Source organism: Lissotriton helveticus, chromosome 1_2 (genome assembly GCF_964261635.1).
Source record: "Lissotriton helveticus chromosome 1_2, aLisHel1.1, whole genome shotgun sequence".
Taxonomy (NCBI): Eukaryota; Metazoa; Chordata; class Amphibia; order Caudata; family Salamandridae; genus Lissotriton; species Lissotriton helveticus.
In genome coordinates this window covers 438,912,070-438,931,088 of record NC_136058.1, presented here as the reverse complement: position 1 = coordinate 438,931,088, position 19,019 = coordinate 438,912,070, and the positions used below count along the sequence as shown (strand labels likewise).

Below are 19,019 nucleotides of genomic sequence, written 5' to 3'. Positions count from 1 at the left end.
CAGTTACCCAGACACAAGTCAGAGCCTTCTTGGGCCTGACTGGGTATTACAGAAAGTTTGTGAAAAACTATGGGTCTATAGTGACACCATTAAATGACTTGACATCCAAGAAGATGCCAAAAAAGGTTCAGTGGACAGTTAGCTGTCAGAAGGCATTTGAAGACCTGAAAAAGGCCATGTGCTCTGCACCTATCCTAAAGAGTCCTGACTACTCCAAACAGTTCATTGTTCAGACAGATGCTTCTGAGTTGGGGGTGGGAGCTGTACTCTCACAACTTAATCAAGATGGTCAAGACCAGCCAATTGCTTTCATTAGCAGGAGGCTAACCCCAAGAGAAAAACGTTGGTCAGCCATTGAGAGGGAGGCCTTTGCTGTGGTTTGGGCATTAAAGAAGTTGAGGTCCTACTTGTTTGGAACTCACTTCCTGGTGCAAACAGACCATAAGCCCCTCTTATGGCTTAATCAGATGAAGGGTGAAAATCCCAAACTGCTCAGGTGGTCCATTTCCCTACAGGGGATGGACTTTACAGTGGAGCACCGCCCAGGGACTGACCATGGTAATGCAGATGGTCTCTCCAGGTACTTCCACTTAGAACATGAAGACTTATCTGGTCAAGGTTAGTTTAATGTCCCTGCGTTTGGGGGGGGGTTGTGTAGGAGAGTAGGGTCTGCTATCCTATGGTCACCCCAAATTTTTGCTTTTTGCTTCACTGGTTTTCGACTACTGAGGCTGTGGGCCTGCTGATCAGACTCCCAGCCTGCTGTTCTCTCACTAAATTAATGACACATGTGCTATAGGCACATACCAATTGGAAATGGACTCCTTGTCAGCCCCTGTAGAATGCACTATAGGTGCACAGGGCACAGGAGCCACTAAGGCCTACCAGGGGCTGCAGCATATCTTTTGCCACCCCTGGCTGGTTCTTAAATTGACACAACTGGCTGATCACTCAGCTGGGGTAAGGTGGTGTACACACCCCTTGCTTAGATATAGTATACCTATGTCTAAACCTATATCTGGACACATGTAAACCTGTGAGCCACTCCTATAGACAGGCCTCACCAATCCTGGAGGCTGGGTGCATGGTTTTTATGTGAGATGGAGCTCTAGCATGAGCTGAGCCTGTCTGCAGCCGTCGGGAACAAATCCCTAAGCTGTTTCAGGATAATGCCATACCATATACTATTAAGTGCCTTATAATCCTCGCGGTTATTTAGCAACTCTGGTTTGGCTTTATCAAAACATGTCGTGTAAGGTGTCATACGCTTTGGAATACCATCCCCTCGCCAGTTCTGGCGACGGGGATGGCATTCCACCCCTCTAGAGGGGTAAGACATGTTACTTCACTTTAATGCGGTTGATTTCTCCAAAGGCCTTAAGATCCACAAAATGGATGCCTCTGCCACAGACAAATGTCTGGACCCCTGGAGCTGACCGAAACCCAGTCAAGGGGGTCCTGGACAAAGGGTTTCCTGTCACAGGAGGGTGTCACCGCCCTCCAGACAGGAGATAGTGTATTGTAGCAGGGAGGTTTGAAAGAAACCAGACACTGCCTGGGGCGCACAAGGCTGCCCCTTGCATAATCCGGCCAAACCGGTTCTGGGGCACTCCAGCCCTCGTGCCAGGGCGGCCTGGATCAAAGGAAGGGGGTGTATCCACCCACTTCCTGGGTCCCACCCATAGGAGGGGACCTAGCAGGTAATCACGCCCACCAGATTCGAATAAGAGTGGGAGCAGTGCCAATGCACATCAGATTTCCTGGAAGAAACATTTGAAACGATATTCTGGACCCTTCGCCCTCCATCTCAACGTGGAAGCCCGAAGAATCTCCCTTGTGGTCAAGGAGTGACCACCCTGCAGCAGCAGGCACCATCCAGCCCTCGACGTCTACTTAGTTGCAGTTCCCGCCGGAACTCGAGCAACTGAGATCGACGAGATCAAGCCTGCCCAGCTTCTAACAGCCCGATCCACAGTCCCTGCAAAGCTGAGACCCATGGAGGCGACCGGAAGCGTGGGGCACGCCATCTTGAAGTGACCACGAGACGCTGACCGTGCAGCCCACGAGTGACCCTCGAAGCTGTACACCGGGGTTTGAGAAGCCCCCACCCTGAGCTACTCCTGAGCCGAAGTTCAGCCCTCCACACTCGACGAGTGCTGCGTGGGGCCCTTTGGCACGATTTGGCTCAACGCGTTGGCCCGGTCACTTGCCAGCTGGCTTGTGGTCCCTGTGCCGACGAACTACCAAAGAAGACTCGTGAATCTGGTTGCTCCAGATCCACACCAGCTCCCCTGAAAAGGAGCCCCGACTCTGACCTTCCTGGTCCGAGTGAGAAGCAATCTTCCGATCCTGCGTGGATTGCTCTTACCAAGGCTTGTTTGCTCCAAACCTGAAGCCGACTGCACCGACGGTGAGAGCCTGCGTGGGACAGATCGTGACCTGCTCCTGGACATCGCAGATGCCCCAGAGCCCACGTGACAGCGGAGAGAAGCTCCTCGACGACCACCTGATTGCGCCCGACATTGCCTGGTTCCGTCCTGGTTCCACCCTGGTCACTGCTGAGTGACCCAGACTCTGTCCCCTCTGCTTTCAGGTACTCTACAACTTGAGTCCACCCTTGGACTCCACCGGACACTTCGTCTTCACCCTGCCTGCAGCCCTTTCAGCTCCAAGCACCAAGAGCCTGCGTGTCAAAACCCGACGCCACTTCGACCCTGTGCACCCACTTCCTGTGGGTGAGGTAACTTTGCTCCGCCGGTGTTCCCACACTGGTGCACACCTCTAGGGTCTGTGTGTTAAGTTTTGTTCCTCTAGGTTCAGCGGAAGTGTCCTTAAACTTTAACTATTTGACTTTTACGCACCATTGGTTAACATTGGTGCATGCGTGCGCTTTCCGCACATCTCCCGAATCCCGAGGGCCATTCCCGACTTCAGCATTGCTTGTCCTGACTGCTCCCAGCGATTCCCTAGGCCCTAGGCCTAACCACTGTTCGAGTGGCCTCTCTTATACCACTTGTTTAGTATATGGTTTGAGTGGCCCCCCGCCCTCATCCATAATTGTGCAACTTGTATGTTTAAACAGTGCTTTTGATTTAACGCTTGTGCCCCTTTATTCATAAAGAATACTGGGGATTGTTTTTAGTAATAAACACGTATATTTTTATAATATATACTTGTGTGGTGTCCTTTCATTTGGTATTACAGGATTGTATGTGGTAAAACAGCTCGCTTAACACGACCTCTTAAGGTAAGCCTTTAGGCTGCTTAGTCCATGCTACCCCTAGGATAGCTTGTCTAATAAGGTTGACTTACAACCAGACACCATAAGGGATTGTTTGGTCAGGTAGTAGGTGGTTCCAGAATTGGAAACATCCCCTACCAGGCCAACTTCTCACAACGAGATTGGGAGACAATTACATGACCGGGAGTGGGACAGAGCACTGGAATTCCCAAAGATGGTGTAGAGAAACGTGCAGTTCAAAAACATACAATACTACATTTTACATAGGGCTTACCAGACCCCGGCACGCTTCCAGCGTTTCTATCCTGACACTCAGTTCTTATGCCCCAGATGTCACTCCCCGTACGCACACTTCCACGACATGTTCTAGGACTGCCCAACCCTTCAGCCTTACTGGTCAGCCATACTTGACTTCATTAGCACCCTCACAGGCCTCACCGACCTGCATTCCTGGGTGGCAGTCCCCCTGGGGACATTCCACAGGCCAAAAACACACAAGGTGCAGTTCAGATATGCTGCGCTATCCTTGCTTCTAGCCAAAAGGAACATAGCCATGCAATGGCGCGCGCCAGCTGGACCCTCACTAGAGACGTGGGCGGGCGCAGTGAGAAAGCGGACTGCAGCGGAAGAGGATGCCCTTCGGGAGGAGGAAGCTACAGGTCCGCGCAAGCGTCCTATCTCCCTAGAATGGGCCACCCTATCCCACGAATCTCTGTCAGATCACCAGCGTGATACCCCAAGCCCCTCCCAACATGCCCCGCGCCCCGGACGGCATCGATGCCCTCATAGGGAATAATCGACATGCCGCCCCCACCCCACCCATTTCCGAATCCACCCCTCCGGCCTCTGCTCTGTTCTACTCCACTCTTCCCCCCCACAATTGTTTTACTCCGTAGATGCGCTCAGTGCAATTCGCCTGCCCAGCTCCCTTGGCTCAGTCCACATCCCTCTCCCCCCCCCTCCTCCCCAGTTAGTTAATTCCCCTACGGGGCTCTCTCTTTTCTCTTTCCTCTCTCCCTCCCTTCGCAGGGACACTGCTTTCTTTACCAATTTCTCTCACCCCACACGTAGTCCCCCTGTTTCTTTCCACCAAATTCTCCTTGCGCTCAAGCTACATCAGTTCTAAGCGGTCCATGCCCCTACTCCACGCGCCTGTGGAATATTGTATACATCTAACGGGCATGTCTGTACTATTGTATCACCTTCGTCGCATTATTATTTACTGTGAACATTATTTCCAAAAATCAATAAAAAGGTTTTACAAAAAAGAAAAAATCAGTTGTTAGGTTTTTCTGCACCTGGATGTAATCGGGTGCAGAAAAACAGGACACAATTTTTTTCCAGACAGAAAAATTAGACTGAAAAGACGCACAAGACTCTGGGTGCAGCAGAAGCAGCCAAGACTTATCCTGTTTTTTTACTAACTGGGGGAAACCCACAATTCTTCCCTCTGTTAGAAAATGCTTTCCTCCTTCCTTCCCTGCTTCTTCACCCATATCCCCCCAACCAACCACATGCATATATATTTATATATATATATACCACCTGCTTAAAACAAGTGGTAAATAAAAGAAGAAAAACACAATGAAATAGTGAATGGCATGTGGTATGACAGGCAGGAGAATCTGTTCCTTGTGGCAACTCCCCAGTCCATGGCGCCAAACTTGTGACTGCACGTTACTGGGGTAAATCTACCACAAAACAATTACGTGAGAATTTTCTGCCACCCCAGTACTCTGCAACCTCGAACAAGGGACTATGAGACGTCTTGGACCGGTCCTGTGACCTGGAGGGTCACGCCAAGTGTGCCCTTATTTAAGGCAGAGGACTGTCATGGGTTTACTAGCTAGAGCGGTGGTGGCAATGCACCCTGTTGTAAGGATCAATAGCCTGATGAGATCTTTGCATCATGGTCAGTGGAGGGGCTTCCTACTGACACACCCATGTTATGCTCCATTTCTATTCCTGTGCCCAGACTTTGCGCTAACATCAAGTGCATGTTTAGGGTGTTGGTGTGCATAGCATAAATGCAATGTTAGAGTGCGACAGATTAAACTGCATCTCCTGCCTTCCAGTTGTGTATACAAGTGGGACCATCTAACCCTCTTTTATACTCCAGTTCAAAGTCCTCTGTTACCAAGGAATAATGTGCTCTACAAAGTACTCAGGTGCCTGCTGTGCCACCAGGGATGGTGTCAGCCTGACAGTCTATCTAAGTTGAAGGGACATCACCGGCAGGTTGTATTACTTAATGGAGAAGCTATGTACCTGTACTGAGGAGCCTAGAAGCCTGCCTGTCTGGTAAGAAAGGGAAGGGAGTTTGACTATCCAGCAGGAGGACAAGGCTGTCCTGGAAGAAGCAAGGTCCGACACATCCTCGTTATCTGTAGGGCGAGCCGGAAAGCCATCCAGCAGGACTAGCTAGTCTGAGGGATGCCAAGACTCTCCCAACAGTTCAAGGCAGAAAATAAAACTTAACGACAACATGATTGTTGAGGCCCAGTAGGACGATTGTGTGCTGCCAACAGGCCCATTCAAGGTTGCATTTGCCAAATTCCTAACACAACAGGGTCTGAATCTACTGACTTCCTGGAGAGCCTGTGTTGGGCTTTTAGCTGCTGAATTTCTGACTACTCTGTGTCAGAGGCCCATGAGGGACTACAACTATTCCAGTGTCGAACACCCTGTCTGAGCTTACGCCTGTGGTCCAGCTGGCCACAGTGTGGGCTCAATTGCTGATGGTCGGGCCTCCAGAGGGGCTGCACTTACAGACAGGCCAGGTGTGACTGCTACCTTGGGACTGCTGATCTTCAGGCAACTGCAATGAAAAGACAGAGTGGGTGCCCTACTGAATGCAGCCTTATATCCAGGACAAAAGCACTCCACAAAACCTGCTGGTGGGTCACTGCTCTCTCGAGTCTTCGGGCGTGCCATTCAAGTGTTGGGAAACAGGAAAGAGACCCAGACAAGACTGACTCATCCTGTGAAAGGGTAAGACACTTACAACAGAGCATACACGCATCGGGGTGACTGGAGTGACAGAACTGCACCTATACTATATTCATGATACTCCTAAATGCCCCTAGAGGGGAAGAGGGTATCAGAACCGGACGCACCTGTCTACAGCACATGGTAGTCTGGCATGCCTGCACCATCCTTTCACCCAGACTGTCCATAAAGATGATTTTAGAGCCGCTGCACACATAGAAGGGGGAATCTCAGACCATTCACTGGTGGAGTTGCAACTCGATGGTCCAGTTGTGGACTTCATGCTACCCCCAAGGGTTGATCCGTGATATTTAAAAGACAAGACGTTCAAAGCTTGTATCAGAGATGGAGCAGACTTCTATTTTAACCCCTTGGTGCTAAGGCAATTCTAGTAATTTACTCTAATTTCCATTGAAATGAATGGGCACTGCATGACGAGCTGACCTTGTCATTAACATGGAAGTGGTTAAGGAGAAGGGGCGGCCTGTTGAATCAGCTTGCGTGCTATAGGCCTAATTTATCTAGAGACGCTGACGGCCATCTTCTTGACGGGCGCTTGCTGAAAATTCGAAAGAAGTTTATCAGAGCGTGAGGTCCACTATACATTGCACTTTATCCTGTTGCGTGTATTATAATCACCCCACTCTGAACACTTCGGGGCATTATTTACCGCATGCAGTGACGACCGCCGGCCATTTCCTGCCGGGCCTACGTGATATATCTTAAAGAAAGTTTACCAGATTTTGAGGTCCCACACATATCGTCCTAGAAATCGTTTCCGAGATTGATTCTCGTCAGCAACGACTGACTTTATCAGGGTATTTTAAAAATAGAAATAAGTCCCTTGCTACTAGAGCTTCTAACTACAATCAAATGCGACTAGGAAAACAACGCTTTTTTACTACCAATGAATTTCGAACAACCTTCTGATTAGACTCCACTGTGGACTATTGTTTCTATTCACACAGGTATATACAAACTATTCCTTCTTCAGACATTTTCGGAAGGTTCTTTCTACAGAAGAAAGCAAACTTTGTGGTTACTCCTGAAGAAGGCGTTTTACACGCTGAAACGCGTGTCGAGACAAAATTACGACCTTAGTGCCACTTTTTATTATATGTTTTTTATTTTTCATTGATTGTATACTAATTATGTGGATTTATATGTATGAATTGTAATATATTATGTTGTCTCCATTTTTTGGAGATTTTTTAAACAAAACTATTAAAATTTCAATCTACATTTTGCACTTTTTGCCTCTCCACTGTCTTTAGTTTACATACTGTACTGTTCTATTTTATTGTCTATTGGGAGGTCTATATCTCAGATTGCCTAGGACTGTTTTTCTCAAACAATAGGGTGAATTCAAGCCAGTGATCCTTGAGGACACTGACAACAAGGGGACGGAAATACTGGGAGAGACTGCCTGAAAGACCTGACCCTGCCAATGCTAACGAATGAGGACTGAGACGCACTAGACCAAGACCTGACAGTAGACTAAATAAATAAGACAATAGGAGCCTTGCAAACAAGGCCAGCGACGGGGCCTAATGAGCTCCCCATAGAATTATATAAAAGCATGATGGATAAAATCAGGGAGTGCCTCCAGAGGAGGTTTCAGACTGCCTGAAAATAAGGGCGTCTTCCAGAGGACCAAAGATGGTCTGAGGTGGTGGTCATCCCAAAAAAAGACGAAGCAGCAACTGAGTGTGGGTCTTATAGACCTTTCTCCCTGCTTAATTTTGAGACTAAGGTCCTTGCGTAGGCTCTGGCGATCTGCCTGCGGACAGTAATTGCAACAGTGGTTCATCCTGATCATTCGGGATTCATGCCACACCAGGGAACGCGCTTATACCTCCGACACCTTAATGGCATACCACATGCAACAGGGGAATCCTTTGCTGAACCAGTGGAGCTGCTGTCAAGCTCTTGTATGTGGCCCCTCTAGCATGCGCGTCAATAAAACAGTCTCCCGAGTCTTTGCCGTCGACAGGGATGTTCCTTATCTCCTATGTTCTTCTCACGTGCGTAGGTTCACCAGGACTTCTCGTATGGGGTATTCCAGTTGATCAGGAGTGGGATGAGAGAATCTCCCTCTATGCTGACGTTTTGCTCTAGGACACGTAATCAGCCTTCTCGAGTGAACGAATCCTACACATTTTTCACATATTTAGAGATTATTCAGGATATAAGATCAACTGGAAGAAGTCCTTAATATTCCTGCTGCAGGCAGGGACCCTGCGGCTGCACTTTAGATGCACAGTTCGGGAGGCACTACATGGCTTTAAATATTTGGGCGTGTTTATTACAAGAGAGCCACAGGCAGGAACATACTTCTGAAATTAGACCAGCTTTGCTGGGATGCCCCACACTTGCGGGCGCTTCCGCTTTCCTTACTGGGCCGGGTGGTCCTATTTAAAGTGACGACCCTCCAGGATCTCCTGTACATCATGAAAAAAACGCCCTTTAAGATCCCACCAAACATTTTCTTTCAAGGGTAGACCGAGAACTTCGGCTGCTGTTGTGGGATGGTGGCACTTCGCGCTGAGTAAGGTGCAGAGGGGAGTTCATTAAGGTGGACTGGCGGTCCGGAGCATTCAGAAGTATTACTGGGTCACGCAGCTGGTGGCAGTCAACAACTGGGTTTTTGCGGACCGTAAGGATCCTGCTTACCAGGTAGATAGATTGGCCATGGGCAAGAGAGGTTACCCCACCCCGGTGCTCTATCGAAGAAAGCTTGGGAGCACCCTACCTACTCGTAGCCAAACAGTGGTAAGTGTGTGGAGAGAGGCTACCAAGTGTTTAGGCTGAGAAGGTAAATGGACTGAAATGACTCCACTGTATGATAGTGATCTCTTAAGTGCAGTGGGAGGATTGCAGGGCTTCACAAAATGGGGATTGATTAGCTTAGAACGCCGGGCGATGTGTGGAGGGGACAGGTGCGTGTGTCCTTCACGATCCTACAACAAAAGTATAAATTAGGTGACTAAAAACGGTTCTGACATTTGCAGGTGGGTCATGCTCTGCAAAGTCACATCCGGGAAGGGGGCAGTTGCCTGATGCATCCCCACTGGAGGACCAGCTACTAACTAATCCCCTGACTGAAAAAGCCCATCTATAGGAAGTTGATCTACAGTTCTCCGAATCCCTTGGGGACGCGGAGAGCTGTGTGGCAGAGGGATCTAGGCACACTTGGCGATGGCGATTGGGTTGAGGCCATTCAGGGTGCCAGGGAGGTGGCAATTAGAACTTGTTTTGGTCTAATTTAACTACAGATCTACATAGGACCTACTACTCCAGAGCTTTGTGCACCGAATAGGGTGGGCGGCCACCTCTCTGTGTGAGGGAATGTTAGGGGGGGCTTTTTTTAATGTGGTGTGGAGTTGTCCGGTAATTCAATGAATATCACGAGTGAGGTGACATGGCAAAGTTTTAGCAGAATATGACTGGCCCTGGCTTCGGCGGTTGGCAAGCGTAATATTGCAGCGGTTGGGGAGCCAGCCACCCTCCCCCTTAGGGTGGAGGATTGGGAAGCAGATCTTGATTGGTGTCAACAGGTGGACACAGGTTGTATCTCAGCAGGGGCTGCCCTTGTAAATGGTAAAAGATATGGGAGGGATGGTAGAGCTACCGGGCCATGTGACGCGCCATGAAGTAGTGAAAGTTAAATATGTACCATCTTTGCGATCTAGTTTTATGTAGTGGGATTTGGCCAGGGAGTTTCAGGACAAGCCAAGCTATGTTACTCACTCCATTTTTTCAGACTTTGCCTTTTTGGTCTAATTACTCTCGCTAATGTGCACCGTACTTTCGTTGTCAACACCATCGATTCAGCACAAGTTCAATAAAAAGAGCTTTTAAAAGTACCTGTGTCTTGGCAAGATAAGCAGCGTGCTGGTCATTTATTAAATCAAGTCTGTTGATCTATTGTTGAGCTCGGAGTTCAAGCTGGTCGACATTACACAGCTGAGAATATTGTGACTGCGCGCCCTCGCTAACTTGAGAGTCAAGTACAAAAAAGGGTTTACTTGGTCAGTTTGCGCAGCATTACTAGGATAGGTCACATGACATCAAAGGAAAGTGATCTCAACCCAGTAGCCGCTACCTATCCCGTTGCCCCGGAACTAGACTGAACAGAGAGGCGGCACTGAAACTCCCTTGCTTTGTCAAGCTGAAGCGTTTGGTCCTTGTATGTTTTCTAGACAGCAATCCAGTATGACATAATTTAACATAACCAGTAACTTGTTCAGCTGAACTTGCAGAGATAAACCAATGTGACATATATAGCAGGTTTTTAAAAAAAAGGCTGCGTTAAGGTAAGGAACACAGCAGCGTCTTGTCATTTACTTATTCACATACAAGACATCACATATCGGCAGCATTCTAATTAACTCTCTCTTTTCTTCACTCTTCTATTTGTCAATCATCAAGTCTATGGGTTTGATTTAAAGTCCAAAGGGTCACCTGACTTGTTAGAGATCTCTGCTGGCCCTGTGGCGCTCTCTGTCCCTTCAGAGGAGCAGCAGCCATGGTGGCTCCTCTGAAGGCACTGCAGGGGTGGTGAGCGGCTGCCATGTTTCAGGCGGCCATTCACCAACTTGTGTGTTTTTCTAAAACAAGCTTTGAAAGCCGTAGTTTGTTTTTAAAAACAATAACTAATCACCCTCGCACCTTAGGAACTTTCTCCCTGATTATTTTTCTCCCAGGAAGTGGGGTTCATTTAAAAAAAAGATTCTCATCACGACTGCCAGGTATTCCCTGGTGGTGCTGAATAAGAGAAAAATACATCAGACTGCTTGATCTGAAAAGGAATGGCCGTCCGATGTATTTACACCGACGGCACCCAAGAAAGGCTGGACATATGACAATCCACCTGACTTGCACTAGGTCAGGCAGACCATCTGTTTGTTGGACAGGGTACTCCCAACACGCTTGTGAAGGAGTACCCTGCTCACCAAACTCTAAATCAAGACCTCTATATTTTCTGTGTTATGCATATATCTCTAGGTCCGCTTCAATATGTCCATCAGTCTTTCTATGATGTACCTGTTGTACGAGTTACTTACCTTCGGTAACGATGTATCTGGTAGAGACGATTCTAGCCGCAGACTCCTTAACGTAGAATTATCCTCAGGCGTGAAACTGGATCTGGAAAACTTTTTGCCACAGCATCCCTGTGCGCCGGGGGTACAGCATCACGCGACTCCGACCAGGCGTCGTCCGCGTACGTGATGTCAGCGAGGTCACATAAGTCCCACCCCGGCGCGCCTACGTCAGTTTTGTTCGGAGAACTTTTCCGCACCACAAAGTGGAGCCAGCAGAGAAACTGTGGGAGCATGGGACCAGTGTGTGAAACAGCAGAAAAATGGAAAAGAAGGAATGGTGATGAAGAACACCATAAGGATCAGTGCCAACACTGCAGTACCCAAAAGCAGGGAAAGAAGAAAGAACAGAGCACAGCCCTGAGCAGCCACCCTGCTAGTATGAAAACAGTACCACCTTAAGACATGGAAAATATGCAAAACGTCATGACAACATGCAGCAGGACTTCAACCCCGACCAAGACCCATGAAGGGGAGCAAGTTCCAAGAAAAAAAGGGAACGACAGACGTCCAAGGCAACCCCAGCACAGAGTGCGACAACCCCCCCCAAAGGAGGCAGGGCACGGCCAAATTACCCAAACCCAGAGGGTAGCAGAGGGGCCAGGACTCTCAGGAACAAGAGGGACAAAAGAACGCCAGCCTCAATCCTGGAGCAACCAGAGCAGAGGGGCACAGGAGTACCTATAGACCCAGTCTCTACATTGCCAAGGAAGAGGAAGGAACAAAGCAAGACAATGTCTTGGCGAGAGAGCGAAATAATGCACTCACTCATCATAGCCATCCACCGGGAGGCGAGTGCAGAAGGGCAAGCCAAAGGGTCCTCGCAGAACGGGGAGGAAGGGCGGGCCGTGAAGGAATCTGGGGCTAGAATCGTCTCTACCAGATACATCGTTACCAAAGGAAAGTCACTCGTACATCTGATAGAGACTACTAGCCACAGATTCCTTAACGTAGAATAGATACCCTAGCCATACCCAAGGGAAAGGAGAGTCTGCGGAAGGACCCCACCAGCCAGGACAAGACAGAGGGTCCCACAGGGGACTAATCCAATGGACAGGGCGAAGAGCCCCGTCTTCCTAGCCCCCCACAAGCAGAACACCACAGAACCCAAGAGTGGTGTGGGAAGAAGAAAAAAGAAGAAGAAACACAGAACCAACCCAGCCTCCAAGACAGGAGCATGAAGGCAAGGAAATGCCCGGACACACTACTACGAGGGGTCCACGCACACGACCTAAAGAAGCATCAGCAACATACAGAAACGCCATGGAGAGCAGAGGCCCGAAGGCGACCATAACTCCCTAGTAGAGCGCAAGCTATATAACAGCTACTACTACTCCACATAGGGTACGTTAAGTCCCAAGACATGGGATCCCTCTTTGGAAGAAACTTCCGCAGCAGAGGAAAAAACGAGGGGAAAAGAAAAACCCGCAGAAGGCTTGTCAAGCAGCCCAAGAGAGAAACAGAAGGCCTAATCTCAGGGCCAATTCTGTGCAGATAACTCAAGCAAAAACACACACAGTCAACACAGGGCAGTCCAGCAGCCAACAAAGCCACAGTCTCAGCAAGGAGGACTCGAGTGGCCATAAAACCCACCTCACAGCCAGGGCAACCTGCCCAAAAGTAAGTCCAAGAACCAGATCAACTCAGCAGTCACTGAGGGGGAGAAGGAGAAGGAGGAGGAGAAGGAGGAGGAGGAGGAGAAGGAGGAGGATGGAGCCCTGCCAAGAACCTCTGGATGGCGGAGTCTGCCTGGGCATGGTATAACAGAGTGCCATCGAATGGAAGATCAACCAGCCGCTCCCGAACATTTTCAGGGAACACACTGTCCTGAAACCAAGCATGCCGACGGAGGGCGACCGAGGTAGCCATGGCATGGCCCAGCACTTCCGAGATGTCCAGAGCGGAGCGGAGAATAAACGCTGCTAGCTCCCGGCCATCAAACGCATGATGCCGTAAGTCGACCTAAACAGTCTCCTGTGACGCGGCGAATCCCATGGACTCAGCCGAGTCCCAAAAAGAAGAGGTGGCCCTAGCCAACACGCATAAGGTGTTAAGGGCCCGCAAAGCATCGCTGGTCGAGACGAACATGTTGTGTCCCCAAGAGTCCAGCCAGTGGGCCTCCCGCGATGGCGGAGACAACAGTGGCGGCAAGGAGGGAAAAGAAGTCCGCAAAAGTGGACTGGAAGCAGAGGGTTGGAGGGAAAGACATGCTAGGTCACGTGGCGCTGGAAGGTGCCGGTGCAGGAGGTGTTGGAGCACCGGATCGCCTGTGGTGGGACGCCCCCAGGTCTCCATCAGGGAAGAAACGAGCGAACCCTCAAAGGGTAGCAATAGCTCCCTCCCACCAGAGCCCTGGTGGAGAACCTCCAAAAGATGGTCTGCCGGGAAATGAGCAACCGGGTCCCCATGCGCAGTGAACCCAGAGCCGTGGACACTGCGTGAGCGAAGGCCGCACCCGCCTCCGTAGGGCCCCACAGTGGAGAAAACAGGTCCTCTGTGGGGGACGGCTGTAAACTAAGGCGGCCGGCACCGAAGCCAAGCGGGGCGGGCAAAGGCCAGACCTGGAAGTTAGAAGCAGGAACCGAAGAATGGGGGACCTGTTGCACCTCCGGCAAACACCACTGCCTCAGGAATGGTGGGGAGCCAAAGAGGTTTGACCTAAACTTCTCAAGGGACCAACCCACAGCAAAGGCGTCCATCTAAATTGCACTTCAACGCTGTTACCTGGGGATTAGCCTTCTACTGATGAAAGCCAGTGGCTGATCTTGACCGTGGTCATGTTTTTGGGATAGCACTGCTCCTATACCATGTTCAGAGGCATCGGTCTGCACAATGAATTGCTTGACATAATCCAGGGAAGCCAAGGAAGGCCCTCACTTGAGTCTGGGTAGTTGGAGCCATCCAGTCCAGAATGGTCTAGATCTTGGGTTGCCAAGGTTGAACCTGGCCTCCACTAACAAAGTGACCCAAGTATGCAACCTTTCCCTGCCTTATCTGGCACTTGAATGCCTTGATAACGAGGCCTGCACTTCTCAGAGCCCCCGGTGCTTTCCTAAGGTGAATCAGGTGATCCTGTCAGGTGGAGCTAAAGACAGCAATATTGTGTAGATATGCTGCACTCAAGGATTCCAATCCAGCAAGGGCTTAGTTCACCAACCTTTGAAAAGTGGCAGATGCATTTTTCAAACCAAAGGGCATTACAGTCAACTGATAATACCAATCTGTGGTTGGAAATGCAGATATTTATTTTGCTCCTGGAGTCGTCAGACCTATCAGCCAGTACTCTGATGTGTGATCAAACTAGCTGTCGAAGAAATAGTGCATGCCACACAACTAAGTATTGAGCTGACACCCAAATGCTTTTTATTAGACCTGTTTAGATGTCAGAAGGGCGCAAGATAACCTATACATTGGGTCAGTCGCCTATGGTAATGGTATGACGTAGAATTGCAATCACATGGCTGCCCCAGCATGCCCCAGCGATTGCGCTCTAGCATAGAGATGGGCCTCTTCTTCTACGGCGGACGCTTCTATCTCGTCTTGGTCAGATTCTTCCCTGAAGATATCCAGAGTGTGTTGAATGCTTTGACGCTGTCTCTCTCATCATCGAGCCTGATAATCGTGTAGAGTCCTCTTGGACCGAAACGACTTACAAGCGTCGCAGTCTTCCTTCTTGTGCCCCGGAGAGATGCACAAGTTACAAACTTGATCTACACAGCAAGGCCCGACGGTTGCCCACAAAATGGAGAGTTTGCCAATTGATTTGAAATGCGGAGAACAGGGAAACGTGTACTGAAACAATACAGTTGAGGGTAGCGTGGACTGCGCACTGAGGGGAACCTGAAGAGCGGTTTCGGAGTGCAGTAATACACATCCAAACCCGTTTGGGGTAAAAAACAATCTAACAATGCAGTCGATGCCCATGCACACTATCACCGAAAGGTGGAGTCACCTTACCTCGTGACTGGAAAGACTTCTTCAAAGGAAAATAACTTGCAAACATCCGCACCCAACACAAGATGGCAGGAGTATGTAAAGCATGTGCATCTACAGCACACAAGCCTCGAAAAGAGGATTAATGGCCCCAAATCCCAGCCGTGGTATCTTGTCATGTTGTGGCTGAGTGTGCCATGTGATGTGGCAGGCTATAGTGCTTGGTGTGATTTGGTCATTTTTGACATGGTGGAGTGCTGAACAATTAGGCAAATTGTGATTTTCTTTGTTTTTGGGATCGTGTGAAAAAGTGCGGTACCTACCGTATGATGTAAGTAAATAAATTACATTGCTATTATACGGTAAGGATGTGGGGGTGAGTGTTATTAGGGCCAAAGCCTTGCTGATTATATGCAGAATAACAGGTCTGGGAGGACACTACTGACTAGGGCAGGTTAGCAGCTGCACAGGCCTTGGGCATTGATCCTATTGAGGATAATATGTGACGGGCCACTGGTGACTGGAGCTGGCTAGCAACAACGCTGGCCTCTGGAATTCATTACAGGCAGGGTAACAATATATGTCAATATTGACCGGAACTGGTTGGCAGTAGAGTTGACCTCTGGTTTTGAATATTTGCAGGATTTAAGGTACAGGGGTCACTACTGACTGGAGTTACTTAGCAGGATAATAGGTCTCAGGTAGCCAATACTGACTGAAGCTGGTTAGTATGATCACTAGTCCCAAGGTGCTACTAATGGCTCAAGTCGGATAGAATGATAACCTGCAAAGTTACATGATTCTATTAGGGCCCAGAACCCTTTTATTTAGTGATGTCCATCTGCACACTTTCCTGCATCTTGTAATGAATTGAATATTGACAAACAGAAGTGTTATTTCCAGAAACAGTGAATTCTGCAGCTTGTCTGTGTATCTTTTATCTGCAACTCACAGACTCCTCACATTCCTCTCGAGAGAAGATCCTGCCTCCTACTCATTAGTGTCGTTTCAGTAACTGTTTCTATCATGTGTTCAGGTTTCATTGACTTGTATTAGGAGAAAAGTGTATAAAAATACATTGTGTAGCATTAGCATTATATACTCCAACTTGCTTTAGGGTGGATGCTCTCGTCCATTGCAAAGACAATTGTGACTTGTTAGTTTGCTTGGCCTTTTGCTATTTTTGCATTAAATTCATAATAGATTTGTTGGCCTCCAGGTGTGTTGTGTTTTATTTTACATATCACAAGAGATGACGAGGAAAATGACAGTCCAATATACACATTCTTCATATAATTCAACTCACAGTATACTGTTCTGGAGGTTCAGTCCCATAGACATTATCTCTAACTGAACACAGGCACCCTAGGAAGCATGTGCTTTTCAAACCAGTTGCCCTCTGATGCGGCGTCCTTGCTATTGGATAAGTCAATATGCCCTGAATTTTAGGAGGGTTACAGTATCTAGTGCACCCTGTTAGACAGCGCTCACCTGTGGTAGTACGATGGTAATAGGCACCTTATCACCTATGCATGGTGCAGGGCTTTGAGTTACAGAGCTCCTCACGCTGTGGAGAAGATTAGGTCACATTTACCCATTTTCCAATATTTGGTCCTGATGAAATGCCAACAGATTGCTCCATGACTACACAAGGCATGTAAAACGTTGACCTAAAGTATAGACCCCAGCTTACCAGCAGGTCCATAGGTGATCGACACTTTCACACAGTGATAGGGGCCATTAGTTCCTCAATTTCTCTGCCACTGTTTTTAATCTCAACATAGACCAGGAAGATCACATTAACTATATTGCGGCAACTGGTCAATAGTTGATCTTTTATTCAGACTTCACCAATCTCACATCTTATGACACAACACCCTCTGTCCTACTATACTCATCCGGCGTACTTATTAAAAGATCTGCGACAAAGTGCCTTCTGGTGGTGCCCACCAGGCATTGTAGCGAGGGCCTGGTGAAGAGTAGAGCCCAATGATGAAGCATGTCACCTTCAGGTGAGTGAACGCAACTTGTCTTAAAAGCACCTGCTTCCTAGGGTGTCTGCGTTCAGTTACAGATAATGTCTCTGGGACGAACCTCCGGAACAATATACTGTGATTTGACTGTTTTATTTTAACAAATGTACATAGCAGATATTCGCGCTTGCTTGTTTCACAAAAATGATCGGACACCTGCCTCCGAGTGCACTTCTTACAGACGAGTATGGGGTTATCACGTTGCTGCTACAAGCTCCTTACCTGTGCGAGTTATCGGGAACGATGCAGGGGCAGACCCAAACCAGTCACATATGGAGATCAATGACAAATACTGAAGAATTAACAGAGCTTCCAAGCTGGTGACCATTACTTAATTGACCCTGAAAATAAAAGACAGGTTTTTAGTATTCTGGTGACTCATGACCATAAAAAACAAAGGTTATAAATTCAATATTGTCTCAAATACTTAAAAAATGGAACTGGAAGTGCTGAATCGGATGTTGTCCCAGGTCATGCATGACACCTTCCACCACTATTGCTTATGGGACTTGTAGTTTTGTTTTTCTCATTAAAAGGATGGTCTCTAAAGTCTCAGTGTTCTAAGCGATGTTGGTCAAAATCAGAGGCCTGACGGAGGATGAAGCATGACACTGCTCTGCTTAGCAGTGGGATGAATGACAGTTCCCCAGCCCTTCCATTCTTTGACCCACAGAGGCTCGTCGGCCATTCATATTTTTTTGCAATGACAAAGAAACTTTTATTGCAGCTTGTGCCAACTGAAGAGATAAAACACCTGGGCGTGTTTAATTAACTACTGACAAACATGAACAATCAAGAACATGAGAAAACTGGAAAACTATCAAGCACCCAATCAGAATCAGCCGCCCTTCACACCCAGGAATTCTTGAGGCTTTGGAGAGGATGAATTGCACGTGGTATAAGAGAAACACTACATCGACTCAAAGCTCACTTCTCAGGGATGTACTGAAATGCCAGCCTCATGGCACACTTAGCCAGCTCTTCACCTCCTCCTCCTCAAACTGTTAACCAGCTATCAGGCCAATTGAGCCTGCAGCAAAGCATCGCTGGCTTGGTTCCACACCGGACCAGGCAAGGTGGTCAACTCCATACTCTTCCAAGACAGCAAGCACTCTGGTCGAGCCAGTCCTAACCCCACACAAATGTTCCCCATCACAACTATTTTAATGGTCCTAAGTTATGTTTCTGCCAAATGACTGAGTCAAAATGTGAAAGGCTTTACATGAAGTGCTGAAAGAAAATCATTAAGTTTTTCAATATTTCTGAGTCTGCCACAGTACACAGGAGCATTATTTCTCTACAGCAGCAAATCATGTGTGTGGCCTTTAGAAACCATGTTTGAATGAAACATGGAATGCATTGCAGCCAACATACTATGCAACATCATAGCAGAGTGCAAGATAACTTGTGTTATTATTCCAGCAGAACGAAATGCCATTCCTAATGTGTACGTCATTTTAAAGACAAACCCAGAAAAATGTACGGTCAGTGTTGGTCTTCTGCCTGTTAAAAAACAATCTCCATTAATGTGTCAGGAAATAAAATACTATGAGAAATCCTACTCTATGGCAGGGTGCTGCCTGCCACTATATTGCAGGTTACTTCCAACATAATCTGATTTATACATACATACTCCAGGGTGCTGCCAGCTATCGGGTCTGCACACAGCAGTCTTGAGCCACTCAGGAAGGAGGTAAGCTCTACATTTCATCTTAAGCCCTT

At 48.2% G+C, this 19,019-nt stretch overlaps 1 protein-coding gene across 2 annotated transcripts in view; it reads right to left on the bottom strand.

Moving 5' to 3' along the window:
• LOC144807670 (uncharacterized) overlaps positions 1-19,019 on the bottom strand; it is a 329,338-nt gene that overhangs the window by 295,262 nt on the left and 15,057 nt on the right. For both annotated transcript variants that reach the window (XR_013606375.1, XM_078673304.1), the window contains exon 2: positions 17,520-17,638. The gene's annotated coding sequence lies outside the window, so the exon portion shown is untranslated. The remainder of the gene's footprint in view (positions 1-17,519; positions 17,639-19,019) is intronic.